Below are 12,086 nucleotides of genomic sequence, written 5' to 3'. Positions count from 1 at the left end.
TCTCATAATATTTGCGCAATATGTAGAGTGAAAATCAAAGCTTTTGTTTGTATGGGGTAATCTGCACGATATAGCGTATTAATTAATCAAGGTGAATTACTGAAAGAACGGGTGAGGTGTTGCAAAAGACAATTAAAAGGAAAACAGGTAAAGCGCAATTCTATCATTGATAGACAAAACAAAGCTCCGTTCAAAGCACGCAACAATAGAAATCACACCACTTGTCCAGCTTCTAGAAAATCTACGAAGGTCAGCAATTATGTCATCAACAAGGCGCCTCAGCTTTGACGATCTGGATAATTATACAAACAATGACCTTCTAAACAAAGCAACAGTTTGAAAAATTAGTTGAAATGGTGTCCACTTTTAAGAAGTCGAGGTTATGTCAACCAGATTCGCTTTTGGTGTACTACTCGGTTTCATCATATTTCAAGAGAGGCAATTGTTTAAGAGCACACAACGTACTATGTTACCCAAATATTTAGCCATTTTCTTTCAGATTCCGTAATATCCATAATGGATGGGACTTACAAATACATGTAGATACCAAAAAAGTAGAAATTATGCATTTCAGCGTCGATGTTTCAGCATGCACAAACACAGGCCTTTAGTAAATCCAATGGTTTTCATAGCAACCGTTGGCTATATAATTAGTATTTTAGGGCCCTTTTATGCGATCAGCTGATAACGTGTACAATAATTCTACCAGCTGCGCATGTACCAGAGTTACTGGACTTCTTTCTCCTCCGGTATCTGATCGTGGTATTGCTAATATTACTTATTAGGTTTGTTACTGACTGTTTAAAGAAATTTGTGGGGTCGGTAAAGTCCATAGAAGGCTCGGCGGAGCCGAGCCTTCTATGGACTTTACCGACCCCACAAATTTCTTTAAACAGTCAGTAACAAACCTAATAAGTGTTTTGTTTTGTCGAGGACCTAAAGTTTGATATGTAAACAAATGTTTGTGTAGAAAATCAGTTCAAATAACGTTACGTCCGCCATGTTGCCCTATAAATTTTGACGCTTGCCTTTTAAAGAAATTTGTAAGGCAGCCACGTGACGCGTTTCATCCAATGACGTTGCGACATTCTAGTCCGAGGCAAAACAAAAAGAATTGTGATACCTATAAATTTTTGACACAAGATTTGTTGTAATTTTATTAATTATTCTTAAATATTCACAAATAATAATTTTTATTAATAAAATGACGTTTTCATGGATCATCGCTACTTGATTTTGATAGAATAAGTGAGCATGTTTAGTATGGAACATAAACTAAGTATGAGTAAATTTTTATTGCGTATATTTCAATTTTCAAGAGTAGAAAATTCAAGCCTTGTCGGCAGTAGATTTTTTGTTTATTATAGTGCCAATAGAAGTCACGGCATAAATCAAAAGACAAAAGTTAATTGCACGATCTTCGCGAGCGATAGACATGGTTTACACAGGACGAGTAAACGAATGTCAATCATTTCCTAACATCCAAACTGGGGCGTCAATTCAAGTTGATTGACAGGGGTACGCTGAGCAGGTAAATTTGAAGGCGGTGCCTATTTTCTCAGTCTCTTTAAAAAAAACGGTATGATTTTTTTTTTTTCATTTAACATTGTCATAACTGCTGTGTCATGTCACAATATGCATCATTTAATTGCCTAATGTATGCTCGGTCATCGGTGATAGCCATAACACAAAACCTAAGAGTCCTGTTAACTCTTGCAACTGTTTTAAAGTGACTTTCGTTTAGATTGCAACGCTAGTCAACTGAGACGTAAAAAATACTCTTTTTGTGTGGTTATCATGAAAGTGATATTTTGTATATAAAAATAACTAATTCATTGAATGAGCATCATAAAATACGTAAAAAGTTTGCCTAATATTTTTTTTCCTTGTTTCTTTTAATTTTGCAAGCTGTTTAAATTTCTAAAAAGTTGAAAACTGAATGAATATTTCGTCTAAAAGACTTTTACTTTGTAAAGATCTGATCGAAACGCCCTCAGATACAAGCACGTAAATAGTCTTTAGAATACCAACTAAAATTGGATTTAAACAACGAACATATGTCATCTTCAAAGTAAACGGAATACTGTATATCCCTAATCAACAGCGCTAGCCACGGGTTTACGATCCAGTTTGCTTCTCTACAACTATATTACTGATAAATGCGAGAGTTATTTTTAACATTGTTAAAGATTTATTATTAAGGACCAGGCAAAATTTATCACTATGATGGGACATGCAGGTACACACAGACATGGGACAATGACTGTTTTCATAAAAGAAAAGTATGGAACAAAACTTTTTTTTAGCAATTGATAACACCCATGGGACAAACGTTTTTTTTTAAAATGAGTTGCAGTTCTAAACTAAAGAATTTTTTTTAAATTTTAAACATATTCTATATTTTAATGACAAAAAATCTATAAAAAAAAAACTTATTCAAGAGGGAGTTACTCCCCTTGTTATTCAAAACTGTCACTTGTCACCTATAACTTACCTTTAGCTCACACTAACATCCTCTGAAACGATATTTTGTCTTAAAATTAGAAAGCTTATGCAATTCTGAGAAAAAGTATGCCTCGCATTGCCAATTCCATTGAGGTTTAAGAAAAATATGGCCATTTAAGTGAACCCACCATCTCCACTTTTCTATTATTAACATAGAGTCATAGGGCTCTCCTTTAGTTAAACACATTTATTATAATCTTTTTGATATCAATTGTTAATCAACCTCCTTTAATAAGAAACCTTATTCAGTACTACACACATTTACATGATAGTATCATGATAAAAGCCTCACTTCACTTAGAAATACCCTTGCATGTATTACCCTCCCCCTATCTTTAGATTTTCATAAAAAGCATCAGTTTGAAATGGTGATAAATAGACCCCTTCACGATGACCGTTGTACTGCTCTCTTGCAGGGCAAAATGATATACAGGTACTTTGCCATAATTTCAGTACGTAGAAAATTAAATGACATAAATAAAACAATTGACGTTATATGTCATATTTCACCAAACTATGTAATTTTGTCGTGCAAATGAGCAGTACCACAGTTACCGTGTACGGGTTAATTTTGCCTGCTCCCTAAATAAAACAGAACATAGCCTTGAAGATATCTGACATTTTTGAAAAATCATTTCAAAACTGAATCGCAGTAATTAAATCATTTTGTTGAAAAATCTATGAATACAGAAATATTTCCAGAAGCTAATGTTATTGTGAGTTTCCTCTATTATTTACCTCAGTAATGTTCAGCTTACATCTGATTACTATATCTAAAAATATCCCGACGTCATATGTCAATTTCAGCGTGTGCTACTTTATGTGAAGCATATTTATAAAATTCTTTCAAAAACTGTCTTCAAATGAATATATTTAATACATTTAAAACAACTGAATTAAAAATGTAATTAGTCTTTAATATCTGTACTCCAGTGTTACAATCATTATATAGTCTTTCATGCATTGGAATTCTATGGCAAGATTATGTGAACTTAATTTATATTCTGGGTATGTAAAGAGAATTGTTTTGTTAAACTTTGAAAACAACCGATATACGGTGCTATAACATTGTCATTGTATGTGCTATCATATCATTTCTAAGGATTTGAGGTCCAATTTTGATACTTTCTCCAAATTACTTACTGGTTAGCGATATCCTGCCACAGTTGATTTTTCCTCTCAGAAGTTATAAAAGCGGAAAACTTCCCCTTTAAAACTCGAAAGTGCAGAGCTATGGCCTCTGCTAAAGCCATTAGCTCCGACTCACTCCAGTTGGGTTTTCTCCGTTTCAACTCTTTCTCCATTGTTGAAAACAGTTTCGCAGACGATAAAATGTAAATAGCTGCGAAAACGAAAGTGCCCTCTGCGCTTGCGCAGCGTTCGTAACTACGAATATTCACACCTCCGTTATAAGAGAGTTCCATTACAGAAACTTGCGAACGTTTCGTAAGTTAAGGTTACGAATAAAACTTACGAACACGTTAGTAAAACAGAACATTCTTATCTTTGGTTATATCTTACGAAGTTCTTAAGTAATAATATTTTTGCGTAAGATAAGAAGCTTAGTAAAACTCATGCCAGACTGACAATTTACAAGGTTAAATTGCGACATTCAAACCTCTTGATCTGCTGAAAGTATGTATACTATACACAGATACTGCCTCGCTTATCTTTCTGTGAAGTAAAACCTCAAAGACATTATAAAGTCTTGACCGGATATCTCTATTTTGAAAAGAGAAATAATCATGTTAAGAATAATGGGGTTTTTCATTGTTGAAGAAAAAAAATGTCCACCACGTTTAGAAATTGAAATTTTTGTGGAGTCTGCCTTAAGTTTAAGTACCAATTTTTGACCGGCTTTCTAATATTGTCTAAAATGTGATCTGTGAGTTTCCGAAGTTCAAAAGAGGCTAAATATCAAATAAATAAAACTTAAGAATACATAATTAAATAAATTGTGTTAAATCTGAAATATGTGTTATTTAATAATTAAAAGACAATGTTTTGGGCCTTAAAATATTCTCAGTAATTATTAGCAATTCTCAGTACCAACAATAAATCTCAGTAAATATCAGTAATTATCAGAGCTCACAGCAAAAGTATCAGTAAATATCAGTAAATATCAGAACCAACAGCAATTATCAGTAACAGCAGTAAAATTATCAGTAAATATCAGCAATTCTCAGCACTAACAGTACAATATCAGTAAATATCAGAAATTATCAGTAAAAAATGGTACTTTCAGTACTTTTTAGAGCCAGTAGTGAGCTATAACAACCAACTAGTGGTCGGCCTTCAAACACGAATGTTCTCAAATTATTGATGTGGCACGCCTCTGTCTCAAGGCAACCCACCTACCAAAATAGTACATTAGTCTCGCAGTGCCTCTTTGCGCAAGCTCTCTAGGAAAATGAACGCTTAGACTGCGACGAACTCGTTTATATATCCTCTGTGCGTCACGTGACATCTTCGCTGGTTGCTAGGCAACAATACAATTACAGTCGTCTTGTGCCGTACGCACGATTTAAATTTACTATAGCATTGAATCATGATTTTTTTGAAGTATACAGTCTCATAACTGCAGTGGTGTGTGCATACAAATTGAGTAACGCGCGTTATGAAATCTCATAACTGCAGCAGTGTGTGCATACAAATTGCGTTAGCGCGTAACTCAAATTGTATGTACACATCGTAGCAGTTACAATGTATGAGACTGTATACTTAAAAAAATCATGATTTAATGCCTATATTAACATTTTTTTAACTCCTTGCCTTGTCTGCAAATGTGATTTATATATTAAAATTCCTAACTTATTCTTGGGGTAAGTTCATATCAATGGAAGAGCCACAGTATCAGCCACAAGCGTGAAATTTGATTTTCGCTTGTGACGTTGCAGTTTACAGCGTATAACTTTTATGACCTCATAATAAACCTCGGCATTTTAACCTTTGCGTACCCTGTGTGTATTACAGTGTTATAACTGTCGTAGCTTTCAACACACTTAACAAGCAAAAAATATGTTGAATGTAAATATTTAAGAAATAAACAACGTTATTTAGTGAACATGGCGTTATGAATAGCAATTGCTCTGCTGGCATATTCCATGATGCGCGCTAGAGCTGGAAAATATGCCAGCAGAGCAATTGCTATTCATAACGCCATGTTCACTAAACAGTCGTTGTTTATTACTTATATTTGCATTTTACCACTCGCAAATACCCTGTATTAGCCTAGACCTTGACTTTTATCGATTGCATCAAAAATAAACATTCAGACTGTAATGTATCTTTTTAATTCACATAGACTAGTTAACAGAATCAATGATATGTTATAACAGTAATTCCTTTAAAAAGTTATTATAAGAAATGTTTCAATATTAAATACATCAATTTTATGGAGTTGGAGAAAAACACATGATGTATCGTATAGTGGTTTAAATCTATAACGTCATGGAAAAGAATATGACGTCACACCTTTATGATGTCATAGTATATAGACAGAGCAATTGCGATTATAGAAAAATAATTGCAAATCCTCCGTATGGATTTACAGTGGGAAAGAACAATGCATATGCAAATATATAACATAAAATCATAAACCAGGTTACAACATTTTAAGGACTGGAGTTTCGTAGTGATTGTTTTTGTTCCCTTCCAGGTCTTCGAGCCATCCAACAGTACTGAATTAACATTTGTATTAAAGGTTCTTATTATGGCGTTGATGGAGAGTGCTTTTGAATTCCAAATTTGTCGGAGGGTGTTGAATGCATGTCATGCCTTGTTGGTACGGAAGTCATTGTCCCCATTTTTGCTGACAAAGTTCTCAAGATATGTAAACTTAACGGTTTCTCTGATATTCTCTCCATTTATTTGAATTGTTCAATTTCGTATTTATTCATTCTCATCACCTCTCTCTTTTTTTATGTCTATTTTAAGGGTGGTCTTTCCCGCTTTTGCTTCAAGGTGCGTATGTTTTTATTTGTTGGATATATTGATCGAACAAACAACTGGATTGGTTATGAATTGATTATGGATGGATTGATTGAATAATCTTATTGCTAATATCATTGGTTTGTATTGATCGATTAAACAATTTGATTGATTGACTATTGATTGATTGACTGCTTGAACAATCCTATTGCTGATGTAAATGATTCATTTTTATTGATTGAACAAATGCTTCTTGATGTGAAAATTGATTGATTGTACATGCAGACATATACCTGCTCACAAATTGGGTGGCAAGTCGGTTGACTAAATGCATGTTCAATTTCAATTAATAAGCCATGGCAAAAAACGACAGTTGGTGTATGGCTGTTGTCTTTTATAAAGCCCATCAGTCACTATCAGTAATGCAGGTAAAGCATTTCATCAATGTTATTTATAAAAATAATTTAATAAATAGATAATAACGTGTAAGAATTTCTAATTGTTCAAAAACATTTAATGTTCTTGTAGTTATCTTAAATTTTTAAGGGATCTATCGGACCAATATCATTATTTTTTTTCCCGAAATTAAAAATTGTATTGTAAACTGAAATTTATTATGCTTTTAAATATTAGTAGTTATTCATAGATACATAAAAAAGATGTTGAATTGTTTTAATATACAGTGTCCTGATTCTTTAACTTGTTATAAAACTCGGGATTTTATTTCCGGAAGGTGTTGCTTGGTGGCGGCGGTGGAGGAGGAGGGGGGTGGTTGAATCCAAGAAATCGTAGGAATCGCTGTGGCACTGAAATCCATAAATGTGGATCAGGTTCTACTCCAGAGCGAATATCTACAAAAAAATGTTTACATATATTTCAATATTTTGAATAGCAGAAAGCGTAATCTATTAACATCAAAACGTGTAAAGAGAAAGTATTTCTCTCATCTTGTACAATGTATACGTAATTCTCACCCTCTCTTAAATGGTTGTAATCTTCTCGTTGTCGTTCTTCCTCATTTATCTTCTTCTGTTCTTTGCTTGCATCGGTACATCTGGTTACATCCATTTTTTTTCTAATTATCTGTCTTATGCAAGCAAAAAAAAAATCATTAACCAAGCTTGTTTACTTGCTTATTGTTCGGGACCCTAAAATTCTTTACGGCCTGAGAATCGGTCCCTTTTTTTTATTTGTGTATCTAGCAAGATTTAATGCAAGGTTTGAACTGTTCAATACTTTATTAATAAAATGAAAAAAATAATGACTTTATTTTGAAGTCTTACGATGAAATAGAAGTTTTTCCTTTATAGGTATTTACGAATAAATAAGTTTATATAAGCCGTGAAGTAGCATATTATGGTAGCGACTCATGATCATTCAGGTATAATCATATATCATCCTGGAATTAAAATATTGGGAGAACATTTCCAAAAATAATGAAAACATGTCAAGGTTATAAAACGTAAAGTGTTTTTCCCATTCGCCCCGCTTCATTTTTGTAAACATTAGGGCATAGTTTATCTCTTAAACACCCTTTTTTTACTTACTAATGTCGGCACTTACATTCATATTGAGTCCAGTTTGGTTTACAAATCGGTTCTGACAGATCAGTAGCCACCATTGTTATTGTTGTGTTGTATCAAATACAATTATTGACTCTATTTCTCCGTACCTTTTCTATGAAAACTGAATATATCAATGCTTAAAGGGGAAGAAAACCATACATTTGCAATCAAAATTATTGATTATTTAACATCTTCTGTAATTGTAAATCGTATTTTTTTGTTCAATAAAAACCACCTGATAAGAAAAAAGGAGCGATTGCTTAATTTAAATTTCGCTCGCATTATAGCTGCCATTAACTTTAACTTTTGACGTCACACTTAATTTTATTGTTTGTTTAAACAAAATAGCATCAGTATTATATCCAACTACAATGTTTGCTTTTATCTGACAAGTTCTGGCAAATAATGAAAAATAACAATTTATTCAATGAAAATGTACAATTTATTACAAATACATATTGAGTCTGAAGCAGAAAATGATTACCAAAAAGTAAATTTGATCAGTTGATTACCTCAGTGACATTAAGGCATAAACTAGTGCTTAATCCAGAGCACTTTGTGAAATGTATGTTTAAAACGGAATAGATAGTATGACGTCAAAAATATTTTTTTTAAAATTTCAATATAAATATTTCTACATCATGCTATCCTCCAGTAAATGTGATGGAATTTGATTTTCCTAACCTCATGGATCATTACTTATGAAGTTCTTCGCCAAAACAGTATGTTTACATGTAATATTTTTTACATTTAAACCACTTTATTTGTTAAATATAGTAAAATATGTAGGATTTTCATTCCTCTTTAAGTATTGAAAAGGAACTTAAATTTGTTCTTTTCTCTTGGATTGAAATGTCAAACTTTCATTGATTTAAACATAGCACGTGATGGTCTCATATATCTCTATGTTAGTTCGGTGAGAATTAATATTAAGCAATATGGCCGTCATTGTCCGACGCTTCGCCTACTTATTTCGACATTTCTTGTTATTTAATAAAGAAACCGCATGCAATAACTTTTTAGAATATTTGGAGTAGTTGCCCCCTGACTTTTTTTTAAGTTAGAGTAGTTGCCCTTTGAATATCGACGTCACATTTTTATGTATTGAGCAGAACAAAATGGCAGCGTCGAAATTTGACCAATTTTCTCCGCAGAGGAAAGGGAGAAAAAGTTAAAAACTGAATGGCAACATAACATGTTTAGTAAACTTCTGTCCGTAAGGCATAATTGAATTTTAACTGATAAGTTATTATTGTGAAATTAATCAAAAACCTACTTTCATTTTCGATAAACAAGCCCGAAATAGCAAAAATGAGAGTAAGGTGGTGGACACGTTTTCGCGGATCCAAGTCAGGGATAGTTTGCATCAAAATATATAATTGCAATGAAATATTATTGAATGATAACGTAAAGAGTGAATATATTTACTGTGAGCCTATTTAGAGAATACATTAAAGTTAAGATTTGACAAACGTTGAATAAATAAAATGAGTCAATTTGTTTCTTTAGTGGGCGATTTTAGTTTTGATACCCATTCGCTTGAGAACTTTCCAGAACGGGGTAACCAAGAACGCGAATGGACTAATTGACGAAAAGTGTAGGACGGGTTCATCATGCATCGCGGGCAGATACCTTGGATCGGACTTCTATTAATACAAAAGTTAATAAATAAAATGGAACAATGAATGCGATTTTAGTATTAATGAAAAGAACTTTCCAGAACAGGTTGCCCAGAAACGGGTTGACTAATTGACATCATGGCCCTATATATAGGGCGAGTTAACATGTCGGCCAGGTACTTTAGACCTGACAAGTTTGGCTAAAAATATGTATGCAAATGGATAATAATGCATAACCTAACGTGTTTTAATTCAATTTTATACTTTTTTATATCACGACAGATGTAAACCTTGGTTAGGTAAACCTTAGACATAAATTTGTTGAAAAGATTATTGTATTCTACGTAAATGTTTAATTATTATTAGGGATGCCCCCCCCCCCCCCCATGATTGTTGTTTAAAAACAGTCTTTTATCTGAAGTTCTGATTTTTTATCCCCGTTCGTTCCTCTAAATCTGCAATGCAGTTTGGGTTTTTTATTTCAATTTTAAAGAAAAATGGGACAAAGATAATACTAAAAAGGAACAAAAATATGGTTCTACATATTAAGCATTATATGATAATAATGTGTAAAGTGTTAAATCCAGCGATTGCGCGGGGTATCATCTAGTAAAGTTAATATGTTTGAGACAAAACTTTTTGCCGAGCTTTTTTTCGGGCCTTCGTGCGTTTGAAGTCAATGACATTCGGAACCCGGGGAAAGTTATCGTTCTTAGCATACATGTCGCTGTACAACCTTAATTCCGTAGCGTTTACTCGGAACGTTTCAAACTATCGTGGTCGCGAGTGACAAATGTTTATTCATTGGATAGATTTCGGTTCAATGTGCTAATTTATATCAGTTTTTAGATAGAAGTTTATGTGTAGAAGTGAGAAAAGTAGATAACAGCAAAGGTATAGCGATTTTTTGATATAGTAATCGTTCGAAATCCTGTGCAGGTGGTACCTCAATGTAAACCAACGGGAGTTGCTAACCTTCTCTCTTTATATCTATAGAAGAAACGAGTGTGAAAATAAAATGTCACAGAGTCGTGATATTTGTTTCGGTTGAGATGTATATAAGGGGTTGTTAACGATAATAAATTTAACAAAATTAATATATATATATATATATATATATATATATATATATATATATATATATATATATATATATATATATATATATATATATAAAATTTGAAAAACGAAAGACAACACAGAGTAATACGTTAGCGCTTTCATTCAATCTTCAGACGTTTTTAAAAATTTATATATATTATATATGGGACAAAATTGGAAAGGGGGTGTAGTGCACTGTCCTGTTCACAAGCATCTGTGACTCAGAAGAGAAATATTTATTGTCACATAAAATAATAATTTTTCAAATCTTATTTATTATCAAAGTTCAAGGAGCATGCAGACTTATAATACTAGCAGATTTTTACAGAATTTAAATTTCAAAAAAGATACAGCTTATATTGCTTTAAACACCACATTCTCTTAACAGAATTAAGGACTTATGACATTACGATAACAAAATCGAATACAATCAGAAATTGTTATATCCGGATTTTATTTTATTAGATCATTATGAACTGGTATGAAATATAAGGTTTGTAAAGGGTGAATCCTGTTGATGTAAATATAAATGGAGTCAAATGCAAAACAAAAGTAATTTGAGAAGGTACAAGAGCAATAGATTACATATCATGGACCTACTATGTTTAGAATTTGGAAACTGGTATCATACATTCCACCATAACATGCAGTGTCCATATTCCAGGATTTTTTGCAGGACTTAAGTGATCCCATTCTGCTGCCCCAATTGTCATCAATTGGATTGTCTTATGCCATGAAGAGTATACTAAATTATAATCAAGAGGCCCATGGGGCCTCTTCGCTCACGTGAGCAACAATGACTTTATTTGGGTGTTCAAAGGATATTGTACCATATGGCCCTCGGTAAAATAAAAATATAAATATTGTTAAGTATTCAAATTTTACACCTATTTTTGCATACACTTAATCTTTGACATTGTACCTTTATGTAATACTATTTTTTTTTTACCAAAAACAAGAAAATCCTATGCAAAATATGAAACCAAACTTTTGTTAGAGTACACTGTTAACTTCCAATTTCCTATTTTTTCATTCTGCTCCCTAACCCCCACACACACTCTATTTAAAGCGATCAAAATATTTGAGAGCATATAGGTACAGTTTCTTCCTTAGTACTTACTAGTTATTTTCTTTTTAGGGTCTTCCGTTTCAAACGGAAGACCCTATTGTTTTTCTTCGGATTCTTTTTCATTAGGGTCTTCCGTTTCCAACGGAAGACCCTATTGTTTTTCTTCGGATTCTTTTTCATTATTATTATTCTTCCTCTGACTTTTTTTGTGGCCTATATCTCAAAAACTATTCAACCGAATTCCACGAAATTTTCAGAACTTATTTGGTATCGTAAATACTCGAGGTTATTAAAATT

The sequence above is a fragment of the Crassostrea angulata genome, chromosome 5 (assembly GCF_025612915.1).
Source record: "Crassostrea angulata isolate pt1a10 chromosome 5, ASM2561291v2, whole genome shotgun sequence".
Classification (NCBI taxonomy): domain Eukaryota; kingdom Metazoa; phylum Mollusca; class Bivalvia; order Ostreida; family Ostreidae; genus Magallana; species Magallana angulata.
This window is presented reverse-complemented; position numbering follows the sequence as displayed.